The 12,352-nt window shown below is 30.1% G+C and overlaps 1 pseudogene; it reads right to left on the bottom strand.

Annotated features, from left to right (window-relative positions):
- Positions 1-6,006: 6,006 nt before the first annotated feature.
- LOC107934020 (polyubiquitin-like) lies at positions 6,007-6,959 on the bottom strand (annotated as a pseudogene).
- Positions 6,960-12,352: the final 5,393 nt, after the last annotated feature.

Genomic DNA, 12,352 nt, shown 5'->3' on the forward strand with positions numbered 1-12,352 from the left:
CACCAAAAGTTTTCTAAAGTTAGGTCTGGCTTTGGATACTGGTTTAGTACTTGGCTTCTACAACTTGGGCACGGAAACAACCGTACGCTGAGTATGCATATACTCAGTGGTATCACTATAATTCAATTTCTAATTAAATATATTAAATCACACTTATACTTTTACATTACAATTATCATCACTTAATGAGCAATTCAATCTTTTTATGTTATCATTTGAAAATATATATATACCATTCTTATTTCTTTATTTTAGTTTTCACCTTTCACATATGCCATATCATTCAAATTTAGTTTTATCGTAAATTTATTTCATTTGCCCTTATTAATTTGACTCGGACTCGGCGGTTACACAGATTCCAACCATCACACCAGTATGGCACATTGTGCCTTAACGGTACACAGTACCTAAACAGTAATCAGTAATGGTAGCAGTAATAGTAACAGTAACAGTATTCAACATACAAAGTGCTAAATCTGTAACAGTAACTGTAACGATATTCGACACACAAAGTGTCGAACCGTAACAGTAACAGTAACAGTAGTCGGCACATAAGTGCATGATCAGTAAGCCGACAAAAACCCGTACTCTTTCATATCCTATGGCATGCCAACTATATCCGACTAGTCCGACTAGTTAATAGGGTGCTCAAATCATTTTCATTTTTTTAGTACAATTTCCATTTCAATTCAATATTAATTATAATTTATTATTTCGATCAATTTTCACAGTAGTACAGTAATTCATTTCATCAAATATTTTACAGTTCAATGCAGTATACGTAACAATATTCAGTAATTTCACAGTTCAATTCAGTATTCAAAACAATATTCAGTATCCTATAATTCAGTTCAGTATCAATCTCAATTTTAATACCCAATCACAAATTTTATCAGTTCATTAAATACTTACCTTAAAATACTTACCACACATACATATTAAATTAAACACATATTAATTATAAAGCTTGAGTTATAGTGATACAAACCAAAATTCTCTTCAAATTTAATCCTCGATGATCTTTTCTTTTCCTTTTTGGGCCGATGCTTCAGGCTCGATACTAGCAATTAAACTTCAAGCTTTAAAACTTTAATTTTCCCTTTCTTCTTTCTTTCCTTTTTCTTTCCTGCTCTGTTTCGAAATGGCCTCTGTTTCTTCTTTACTTTGTTTTATTTCTTTACTTTTATTAACTTAATAATAATAATCATAATAATTATTATAATAATAAATATCTTATTTAATAACAAATATATATATTACAATTGGACACATATATATTTTACACTTGCCTATTATTCTCACCATCCAATTGTCCTTATTTTATTTATTTTATATAATTTAATATTTTAATATAATAAAAATATTTTTACTTAAATAAAAAGTAATTAAATAAATATATTACAAATGTATAAATATATGCATTACACTTGTATAATTTAATCACCATACATTTGTGCTTATTTTAATTTGTTTTTAATAATAATAATAATAATAATAATTTAATAGTAATTCTAACAATAATATAAAACCGTAACAATTAATAATTATAATAATCAATTGTATAATATAATATATATAGTCTAAATAAAATCTTAGATTTTTAATACATATATGCTGCCTCAACCATTACTTAATGGCATATTTGCCATTTTGGCCCTTTTTATTTTCTATTGCTTTAGATTTAAACTTTTATCTCTTATTCAATTTAGTCCTTTTTGCTAATTACTCTAAATTAAGCTAAATTCACCTAATTAAAACCTAATTAGACACACCACTAAACTCATAAATATTTCTAATAATTATTTTTAAACCCGGTTCACTACGTCGAAGACCCGATAATATACTTTTTCGGTGCTCACAGATTTTGGGTCGTTACAGGGCGTGTGTTTTGGCCGTATGAATCATGCACCTAATTTTCAAAAATTAAATTATCCACACGGCCTAGTACACGAATGTGTGACTGGCATGTGATACAAGTCAGAGAGTTACACGGGTAAGAACACGAGATAGGACACGACCGTGTGCCTCACATCGAATGCCCACACGATCTAGTACACGGGTGTGTCACTTAGCTGTGTTAGCCACACGGCCTACCCACACCGACGTGTGACCCCTCTTTTTAAGAAAAAAAATTGAAATCTCATGAAATATTTTTTAAGTTTTCAATATGTCCCGATTTGTTTCTAACGCATAAGTTAGACCTTGAGGGTCCATTTAAGGGACATTATGTTTGAATAAGATTGGATTCAGACATGAATAATAAATGACATGAAATAGTTATATTTGTTCTGTAAACTTCGGTAATGCTCTATAACCCTGTTCCGACGACGGATATGGGTTAGGGGTGTTACATCAGTACTGTTTAAACACTACGCAGACCCAAAAGATCCAAATTTTATTACCCCAAATATTAAAAATTCTTCAACCAAGTGGTTGGGGTGAAAACCCAAATTCTCCAAAGAAATTTCCAGCCAAATTTACCACCAAAATTGACCACCACCCATATTTCACATATTGTGATTACCAAATGGCGTGGTACAACGCCTTCTTAATGAACAGCCAACATATGAAACATTTTTGGATCATATATTGCAAATATGGTTCCAAGAATGGCGGAATTGCTATGGACCATCATCCTTCGAGATCCTACCAGAAAAAATTCAAAACTTAAGCCCAAATTCTTTGACAAATTTCAACATGAACCAGACCAAAAACACATTTACAGAACAATCCATTTTTTCTCAAAACTGTGCATTTCTTGGATTGTTTTTTGGGATTATTCCTATGAACAAGATCAATGTACTGGAACTCAATTATTACTTTGAAACTACATAACTAAATGGTGGGACAAATTTAATGATGAAAACTATGATTCAAAATATTTGGATAATTTTTTCAACAAGAATTCTAGATTATGTAAGTCCGTAGCCCCGGATCAAACCACAACAAAATTCCTACAAGCAAAATCAATAGCTAGTGCGATGTTAGCTCAAGCTAAGACTAAGAAGGCATACAAAAAAAACTCAGGGCTGAAATGCTCAACGCAATGGATTCTGAATCCGAAGACGAGAAATCTTCAGCGTTTTCAATCAAAACGGTGGATCATGTAGACGATACCACCTCAGTAACCATTACTAGGACCAAGAAAAAATTATGCAAAAGAAAGAAATGAATGAAAATGAACAGGAAATATTCTCTGGCGTGAACAGTAAATATTCCCTAGCAAGAAAAAACGAGTGAATAGGAAATATTCTCTGGCATGAATAATAAATATTCCCTGGCATGAACAGTAGAAATCTCTGGCAAAAACAGTAAGATTCTCTGGCGCATGAATAGTGAATATTCTCTGTAGTTTATATTTTTATAACTAGAGGATAAATTCTCTAAAAAGTTTCAATTATATAATGAAAATACAAATTACGATTAATACTATCACATTACAAATTTCATCCTCAAATCCTCTAGACAATCTCAAAACTTTTCAGAGAATATATTCTCTGGTTACAAAAATACAAACTACAGAGAATATTCACTATTCATGCGCCAGAGAATCTTACTATTTCTCCTGTTCTTGCCAGGGAATATTTACTGTTCACGCCAAAGAATATTTCCTATTCACTGATCTTTTCTTGCCAGGGAATACTTATTGTTCACGCCAAAGAATATTTCCTGTTCACTCGTCTTTTCTTACAGGGAATGTTTATTGTTCTCGCCAGAGAATATTTTCTATTCATCTCTAAAGACTCCTTTAGGAAAATAATTATAAATTATATTTAACTTCAATTTAAATCAAATATTTTTCATATATTTACTTTTTATATTGATCTATTGAAATATATTTTATTAAATTTAATTAAAAATATTTAATTTATTTTATTAACTCTAACTGGAAATGGTTGAGAAGAAAAAAAGAGTATAATTGGGAATGGGAAATTATCTTATCAAGAAACTGAGCATAAATCATTTAAGATTTTATTAGTAAAAATTAATTTTTTTCATAAAAAACAACTATTTTAAATTTAATTCTTATCTTGATTATATAAATTATAAAAGTCTAATTTACCGTTATTTATTCTTCTACATAAATTTGGAGTCGGATTAAAATGTTGAAATTACTCCAAAGTAACTGAAAATATATTATACTAAAAAATATTATCACAATGCATTATAAAATTGTAAATAAATAATAAAAGATTAAAACCTCAAAATTGTTCAAATTTTAAATTATGTTTTTTTCTTTTATTGTACTAAAATAATCTTATAGTATCAAAATAAATGAAACATTGGTTTATTTGTTCATTTAATTATAAATAAAAGGTAGACTTATTTTAAAGCTGTTAAAATGAAATTTGTCAATCATTTTGTTTGCATCCCAGTTGTTGAGTTTGTCTGATTTTCTAATTTTATTTCATTGCAAAAAAATATGACTTAGATGTAAATATTTATTTTTACCCACTATAACTCCATCATTTTTCATTGTTTGTTAAGATTTAATTAGTGACATAGGTTACCATTTTAGATTTATATGGAAAAACAAAAGCTAATATTTACTAAATAATTCAATCTTAAGGCCTGAATATTTATCATGAAAAAAGATTTACCTTATAAGCTCCACGTCCATATACAAACACCTTCAAATGTTTTCTTTCTCTCCTCATATTCATAAATTTTGAGATATGCATCGGAATTCAAGAATCAAATACTTCATTTTCTTAATAAAAATAATATATTTATTTTTAAACAAAAATAAAATAGAACAATTCAAAATGACAGATAAAAATACTTAGTGCATTAACAAAATTCAGATGAATAAAAAATGGAAAATAAGTAAATAAATAAATTCAACACTTACATGAACAGAAACAAAGCCTAAATAATATTGAGATGAATCAACCAAAATATGTGCTAAAAATAAGAGATAAAAACTACAAATACTGAATAAAGATTTGAGACATTCTTTCACCTTTGCTACAATAACTAAAAGTGAAAAAGTGAAAAAAAAAATTAACTCTTGCATGAACAGAAACAAAGCGGATGTGTTGAGAGGAGGTTAATCTCAAATCCTAAATAAAAGGTATTGTCCCACTCTGGGGGTTTATATCTCACACTCTGAGGAGAAACCAATCAGGTTCCTAAAGTTAAGGAGCACTTCAATTGATGTAGATATAACTTACAAGCTCAAAGAAGAGATGTAAGTATTGTTAGAAATATTAATTATGGAAGTTGCACCTATGGGATCGAACCATCAATTAAGGCTTATATTCCTTAACTTAGCATACATGGTATCACTTGGTTAAGCTAACCAAATCAAACCAAACCAATGTGTTTGTCATGTGACAAAATTAATAAACGTTAATGTTTTTATCTATTTTGGGGTGATTTGACAAACAATTCAAGTTTACACGAGAAAAAAGATAAAAAATTAAATGAATGATTAAAAATATTTTTTTTTGTAAAGTTGAAAGACAAAAAATCATTATGCAAAATATTAATTATGTTTCTCAACAGTAAGAAAAGAATTTGTATTTTAGAAAGTCAATTTCGAAAGTTTTCAAATATAAAAATAGATATAGTTTATCAAAATTAAATAGGTAATTTCATCAAGTTTCCTTCGGCTGCTTTCCTTCCTTACCATAAAATTAATACAATAAATATTAGAGAGTAACGGATTTACAATTTAGATAACGTTAATGTATAGCAAATATTGTAAATACTTGTGGATGTGATCCCTTTTGGCTATATTATATATATTATTTCTAAAACGCTTAATATATAAATTGGTAAATAAGTTTGATTTTTTTTATGTGATATCTGTGCTATTTTTATATCTAACGTTGTATCTATTTTTGATAAGATTTATAAATTTTAGTATTTGAAGTTAATTTTGTCAATTTTTTAGTTTTCAATTCGGATATTAGAGTTGATTTAATGAAAATTCACAATTAGTTAATAAAATTAGCAATTAATTTTCATCAAATCTACCTTAAGACTTGAATTAAATCACATTCATCTGATTATATTTGAAAAATTAAAGCAACATTAAACAAATTCAAAATTAACACTAAGTTTATTCTATTAACAAAATCTTGAAAATTCAAATATAACAATATTAAAAATTAACTTTCATCAACTTAACCATAAAACTTGAATTAAACACAAAAATATTAACATCCCTTCCTTATCCTGGATCTTTTCCTTCACGTTATCAATGGTATCTGAACTTTCAACTTCCGGAGTGATTGTCTTTCCTGTTAAGGTCTTCACAAAGATCTGCATCCCACCACCAAAGGCGCAACACCAAGTGAAGGGTCGCCTCCTTTTGGATATTATAGTCGGTCAACGTCCTCCCATTTTCAAGCTGCTTACCAGCAAGATTAGCCTTTGCTGGTCCGGAGGAATACCTTCCTTGTCTTGGATCTTCACCTTCACGTTGTCAGTGGTGTCTGAACTTTCAAACTCCAATGTGATTGTCTTTCCTGTCAGAGTATTCACAAATACCTGCACCATGAAGTCGAAGAACCAAATGAAGAGTTGACTCTTTTTGAATATTATAATCAGCAAGAGTCCTTCCATCCTCAAGTTGTTCTCCTGCAAAAATTAATCTTTACTGTTTGGGCCGGGGGGGGGGGATACCCTCTTTTTCCTGAATTTTGTCTTTCACAATATCAATAGTATTTGAACTCTCAACTTCCAATGTAATTGTTTTTCCAGTGAGGGTCTTGACAAATATTTGCATGCCACCTCGAAGACGAAGCACTAGGTAGAGGGCAGATTCCTACTGAATGTTGTTGTTAGTTAGGGTGCGACCATCTTCGAGTTGCTTTCCAGCAAAAATAAGCCTTTGCTGATCATGGGATCCCTTGTCTTGGATCTTGTCTTTCACATTGTCAATGGTGTCGAAAGTCTCAACCTCGAGGGTAATGGTCTTTCCTGTGAGAGTTTTGACAAAGATTTGCATGCTACCTATAAGATGAAGCACCAAGTGCAGGGTAGAGTCCTTTTGGATGTTATAGTATGCAAGGGTACTCCAAGTTGTTTCTCAGAAAAAATAAGCCTTTGTTGGTCTGGAGGGAATTCCTTCCTTTCCTTGGATCTTAGCCTTGACATTATTGTTATCGCATTTATGGGAAATGAAGAAAAGCAAATATACTAGAATGGAGAGAAAATTTCTTGTATTACATCTCTCTAGAGTTAGTGTGTTTATATATACAAGTCTATATTGCCTAAATAAGGAAAGAAAAATAGAAAAAAAATTAAAACCTTAAAATCAACAATAAGAATTTGTAACACTCCCTCTCAAGCTAGAGTATAGATATTGATCATGTCCACCTTGCTACATAGATAGTCAACCCGATTCCTATTAAGTGCCTTAGTAAACAGATTAACAAGTTGTTCTCCTACCTTCACATAACCTGTGGAAATTGACTTGTCCAAAATTTTCTCCCAAATAAAGTGATAATCAACCTCGATATGTTTGGTTCTTTCATGATAAACTGGATTTGAGGTGATACAAAGAGCTTCTTGATTATCGCACAAGAGCTTTGTAGGTGACAAATTCTCCAACCCAATTTCAGCTAACATATGTTGTATCTACATGATTTCACACATGGACTGTGTTGTAGCTCTATATTTCAATTCTACACTAGATTGAGATACAATATTCTACTTCTTACTCGTCCATGATATTAAGTTTCCATCAACAAAAGCATAATACTCAGTAATAGATTTTCTATCCATCTTAGATTTGGTCCAGTTAGCATCCGCGAAACACTTAATACGAGTATGCCCATGATTATTGTATAGTATGCCATGCCCAAGAGCTCCTTTTAAGTAACATAAGATTTGCTTTAGCACTAACCAATGTTTGATTGTGGGTGCAGACATAAACTAGTTAACAATACTCCCAGCGAAGTTACAATGAGGTAGTTTAATTTCCCAACCACCCTTCTATATCTCTCAAGATCATCAAAAGGATCACCGTTCTCTTTTCTAATATGCACATTAGGAACCATTAGAGTACTACAAGGTTTAGCTGCCAATTTTCCAGTTTCTGCAAGTAGATCAAGAACATACCTTTTTTTAGACCAAAAATTCCCTTTCTGCTTCTTGTTACTTCTATCCCCAAAAAGTAATTCAACTGACCCAACTCTTTTGAATGAAATCCACTATGTAAGAAAAACTTGAGAGAAGAGATACCAACATCATCATTTCTTGTAATAACGATATCATCGACATATACTAAAAGAATAATAACACTGACCTCAGATCATTTGTAAAACACTGACTAACTGCAACTGCTTTTCTGTAATCCAAACTGTTGAATTGCCTCACCAAACTTTCTAAACTAGGCATGAGGGCTTTGCTTCAATCCATAAAGGGATTTCTTCAAATGACATACCTTCCTAGACTCTATTAAAAAACCAGATTGAAAAACGTTTTTCCTGTACAGCGAAAAATTAAAATTTTAAAAATCGACCTGGTTAGTGATTTTTATAGTAATAAACTTTAGACCGAAATCGTACCTGTATTTTTTGATAAGCGGATCCTTGATGTTTTCCAACTTTCAACCAAGCGATCTTCTCCGCTATTCTCATACCACGAACTACTTCAAAAGTGGGCTCGAACCAATTGAATTAAAACACAAAACTACACAAAGTTTTCTTTTCTTTTTGGGTGAAAATGAAAATTCTTTCTTCTTTAATAGAAACCAGTAGAATTATTATTCTGGATAAATATATTTAATAGTTGAGAATAAATTCTCTTTATTTTTAGTAAAGTAACAATGTTCCAAAGTTGTTGTGAATAACTCTATTGGTGTCATCTATTTATAGAGAGAGAAAATAGAACCCTTGTTGAATTGTAGAAGTTTATTTCAAATAGAAAAAAAAAACTTTCTAGGCCAGCTAGGAGAGGAAGAGGGGCTAATAGGGTGTGCTTCCCTTCATAGTGGCGGAGCTAGGATGTTACTCTTGGAGGAGGGGCAAGCTAAAATTAGACATCCTACGTAACAATCGATTTAAACATATAAACAATCGATTTAAAAAAAGTATTTTAACATGACAATCAATTTAAACATATAAACAATCGATTCAAAAGAAGCAGTATTCCAACATGACAATCGATTTAAACATAAAAACAATCTATCCAAAAGAAGCAATATTTTTGGGAAATTACAAAAATCTTAAACCTTGGGGGGCTACTTATATTTTTAGGAGGGCCATAATATATCTACAAAGGGCTAAATTGCAAGAATTTAAAACCTTGGAGGGGCCATGTCCCCGCTGGCCTCTACTAGGCTCCACCATTGTCCCCTCATATGTTTTATGATGGGGATTCAGGCCGTTGTATTGGGCCCAATTATATGTGCTTTCTAGACTTTTAATTCAACACTTTATAATTTAATTCAACCCAATACATTTTTTTTCTGTTTTCCAAAATAAAAAATAATTTTCCAATTAAATAATTTTCTCATTCCAATTTTACCCCCAATAAAATTATGATGATTTTACCCCTACTAAAATTTTGAAAAAATATATTTAATATTTCACAAATCAACTTGTTCACTATGATCTAATAGTTTATTTTCATTTTTAGGCTTTAAAATAGCTAAAAAACATAAACTCATTCTCCTGATCATTTTTAACTAATTCATCTACATTTGCAAATGAATCATTTCTCATTTTTATTTCCATTTTCATTTTGAGAAAGCCACATTCATTTTCAAATGATTCCACTTCTCCATTTTAGAAAAAACCATAACCATTTTTGAATGTTTTCCATCTCTATATTTTTATTCATTCTATTCATTTTAATTCAAATACGCAATTCATTTCTAATTTCAATGAGCTAGCGGCGGGATTGATTGAACATATGTAATTTGGGTTCAAATGATTTATAATTAAGTTTCAGATTTTCGTCTATTAATTATAAACTCATTTAGTCACGAAGTCATTCCACTATAGTATCGTGATTGAGCTCTCCCTAACGACATACCATTACGAAAGTAACTACTTAGTACTCATCCAATGACCTTGTCATAAGTGTGTTACTCTCATAGGATATCCTTGATCTCTTTGGGATAATATATGTTCTCCTAATATGGTTCTATTTCATCTTATAGTAACCATTACATCTTCCTTCATGAAAAGTCAATTACTATTAAATAGTAATCAAGTTGTTCCTCACAAAGACGAACGACCCGTGACCACTTTACTTTTCATCAACCATGTAATGCCAATGAGAGGGTATCATTTACCCATGTCTCGGGCTATGAATTCCACTATTGTGAATGACGCTACGTACTGTAGAAGTCGTACACCCAACGCACTAGCTTTTGTGTAACAACCCATTTTCAATGGTGTCAGAGATAATGGTTTCGGAACCAGAAATTTGATGAGTAAGTTTGTAATAATTATTATTTAATTAATACAAGCCAATTATAATTTTATATAGAAATTTTGATGTTATAATTTTTAGCTAATTGAATAAATAAGTTAGGTATAAGTGGTTGTCCCAAAAGTCGAGCGGTTTTGGAAAATGAGATAACAAGACCTCATTTCTAAAAATTGATCCATTGAATATTATTATTAAACATTTACGGAGTTACTACTTTGGTATATGAAGGTCTGGTTTTGAAATTTTAATGTTTGATTAGTTAGTTAATTAAAAAGGACTAAATTGTAATATATGTAAAAACTTAATTATTATTAAATTATATGATTAAATGAATTATTAAGTAAAGGTGGGAGGTTTTATAATGTAATTATACCATGTTAAAGGTTAATGGATGGTAAGGGGTTAGTGTTTAAGTTTAATTGAATGTTTTATTAAAGGAAAAAATAGTAATTTAATAATTAACTTAAAGTAAATTAAGTAAAATAAATATTATTTTCTTAATTTTTTTCTCCACTGAATATTGAAAGAATAAACACCATTTTTTTAATCTTTATATTCGACCATCAAGATTTCTTTGCATGTAAGTGAATTTTTCACCTGTTTTTAGTAATTTTTATATTTTTGAGATCATTGTAACTGGGTCCAGCTAACCCGTACATTCATTTTTGAAACTGTTAAAGATTTTGGATTTCACCATTTTTGAATCTTAGTTATTCTTGATGTTAAACGGTGAATTTGTAGTCTTAGCTGTTGATTAAGATTATTTTGTAAAGTAATTTTTGTTAGTTTTTAGTTAAAGGATTAATTTGATAAAATATTAAATTTTATATGAAATTTTTGTCAATTGTGAATAATTATGACTGTTCTAGTAGAGGAACAAATTCAGCTAGTAGGGAAAAATTGTGAAATTTTGATAAATTTGGAATTTCGGGTTTAGGGACTAATTTGTGAGAAATGTAAAAGTTTCGAAAAAATGTGTAAATAATGAAAACTTAAGGGTCTCATGCATTGAATTGAGTTTGTGATGTATTTGAATTTAATAAATTGAATTTAATTACTATATAGATCAAGAATCGAGTCAAAAAGACAATAACCATGAAAAGGGGAAAATTACGGAATAGTCCCTACGAATTAACCGGAAGCGAATTGTAGATATGTTCATGGTATAGATAAATATGTTTATATGTTTATATAATTTGTGATATTATGATTTCGTTAAACTGTATCCGAATTGAATTATGATATTAAATTGAAATTATAAAATATTTACAATTAAGTACGGATGAGAATTGATTATTCCATAGTTGGTGAATAATATGGTTAGTTGATATTGAAATGAATGTAATTGATTTATAGCATGTGTATGGATATTGTGGAAGTGCCTCTAATTTATAATTTTAAGAATTCAGTTAAGTGCCCGTTTGAATGTAGTATCCAATTAGGATACGATTGACATTCTAATAGGGTTAGTATTCGCACTTCTACGAGATTGCACTTCCGTGCCTCTAATTGCACATTTGTGCCTCTGTCTGAACTTCAGTGCCTCTGTTACACATCTATGATGCCTTTGGTGTTGTGTAGTTACCTGAGTATCCGAGTCAAATTAATATAGTTCATTGGGCTATGTGTTAATTAATTTACAACTTAGCTACTTGCTTAATTCTATTGCATATCTATGGTGTTGTTAAGTGAAAATTGTTACAATGAATTTCTTGTTTATATATGTGGATGGTTACATTGAGGGAATTTTGTCGATGGTATGGGTTAAGTCTTTTGAGAAGGTGTTATTATGTTTTATATATATTAATAAATACTAATGTGGTGTGAACTTGTATTTGATTATCATGAGTTATAAATTATCTACTCGTTTATTTATCTTGGTTAAGGTAAGGTAATGATGTTCAGACTATGAACTTATTAGGCTTGTTAAGTTTATTTGTTGCACTTGTGTTTCTTT

The sequence above is a fragment of the Gossypium hirsutum genome, chromosome A02 (genome assembly GCF_007990345.1).
Source record: "Gossypium hirsutum isolate 1008001.06 chromosome A02, Gossypium_hirsutum_v2.1, whole genome shotgun sequence".
Taxonomy (NCBI): Eukaryota; Viridiplantae; Streptophyta; class Magnoliopsida; order Malvales; family Malvaceae; genus Gossypium; species Gossypium hirsutum.